Here is a 1808-nt window from a genome sequence, read left to right on the forward strand (position 1 = left end):
AACAGAACGGTCAGCCATTTGAAGAGTAATGTTGGTACATTTTAAATCTCCCATGTCAAGCTTTTTGCAAACAGTCAAGGGCATGACACTAACACTAGCACCTAAATCACATAAGGCTTTGTCAATAAAAATGGTGCCAATATTACAAGGGATGGAGAAACTCCCCGGATCTTTCAATTTAGGAGGGGATTGATTTTGCAAAAGAGCACTACATTCTTCAGTAAAGGCAACAGTTTCTACTGCATTAAAGGCTCTTTCCTAGTCAAAATTTCCTTCAAAAATTTAGCATATGCAGGTACTTGAGTAATGAGTTCAGTAAATGGAACAGTTACCTGAAGATTTTCACTACCTCCATAAACTTACCAAGTTGGTGATCCAGCTTATTCTTTGATAGACGAGTGGGAATGGTACCTTTATCGCAGGAGTGGTAGGATGAATTTTTTAGGTACTATCTGCTTCTCTGCATTTGTGTTGGTGGTAGCCTCAGGAGCTGACGAAGTTTCAGTATCTGCATTTTTTCTGGCTCAACCGGACCATCCTTAGGCATTGGGGACCATCATAATGTGTTCCACTCCTAAGAGTGATGGCATTGGCAGTGTCCCTTGGTTGCATTGATTGTGAAGGTAAGGCCCCAGGTGGCCTACTAGCAGAAGAACTAGCCAACTGAGCTAGTTGAGTCTCCAACATCTTGTTATGCGTGCCCAAATTTTCCAGTTGAGCTTTTGTGTCAGCTTGAAAAGCATTGAACCCTTTCTGCATCTGGAACATCATATTCTTCAACTCTGTCATGGCTGGGTCAGCAGTTGGGGCAGGCTGTGAAGGTGCTTGATTTCTCTGAAAACCAGGTGGAGCTTGTTGTGGAGGTTGGTATTGTTGACCCTGTTGTTGAGGGGATATGGTTGTTGAGGTGTGGTTAGGGTTCAACACATTAGTACTCCTATATGAGAGGTTGGATGGTGTCTTAACCCAGGATATAGGTGTTGGAATATGGGTTGAACTGGTTCCTAGGTTGTGACTGGAAAGCATTGACGCCTCACAGTTATTTCCAACGCAGGACACTCTTGAGAGTTGTGCCCGATATTCCACAAGCATCACATATGCACATTATAGTTAGAAGCACTAGCCATCGCATTAACACTCATATGGGAGAATCATTACCTAACTTCAGGGAATCAATCTTTTGAGTAGTAGAACTAGTTGCCCAGACAGTAAGGAAATGGCTTCAACATCATGTTTACCTCCCTTTTTCAAAGAGGAACGAATGGTAGAGGCTTGATTAGATGCTAGCTTCTCCAAAAGTTCATACCCTTCCTCAATTGCTTTATCCATGAAGAACCCACCAGATGCTCCATCAATTACCCGTCGTGTATCTGCATCAACTCTAGTGTAGAAAATCTGACACAAGTACCACTGGTCCAACCCATGATGAGGACATAGACGCTGCAGATCCTTGAACCGCTCCCAAGCTTCATATAGAGATCACCACGATCTTGGGTGAAAGTAACTATGCATGTCTCATATCGGCAGTTTTCTGGTAAGGGTACCACTTGATAAGAAAAATCTTGGAAAGTTCTGGCCAGGTGGTGATGGTGGAAGGCAGCTTATTATACCAGAATAAAGCTTTATCGCGCAGAGAGAACCAAAAGAAGGAGTTTCATCTCATCAGGAGTAACACCAGCTTGCTTTGAGTAGCACAACACTGTAAAAATCTCTGCAGGTGCTGATTTGGGTCTTCAGATGGTAACCCAGCGAACTGATTGTTCTGAACCATATTCAGAACATGAGACTTGATCTCAAAATTTGTAGCA

General features: G+C 42.9%; 1 non-coding gene across 1 annotated transcript; it reads left to right on the forward strand.

Moving 5' to 3' along the window:
• The first annotated feature begins 1417 nt into the window (after positions 1 to 1417).
• Positions 1418 to 1529, forward strand: LOC125492099 (small nucleolar RNA R71). The gene has a single exon (XR_007268546.2). It is a non-coding gene; the product is annotated as a small nucleolar RNA R71 (small nucleolar RNA).
• Positions 1530 to 1808: the final 279 nt, after the last annotated feature.

This window comes from Beta vulgaris, chromosome 7 (genome assembly GCF_026745355.1).
Source record: "Beta vulgaris subsp. vulgaris cultivar EL10 chromosome 7, EL10.2, whole genome shotgun sequence".
NCBI classification, from domain to species: Eukaryota; Viridiplantae; Streptophyta; class Magnoliopsida; order Caryophyllales; family Amaranthaceae; genus Beta; species Beta vulgaris.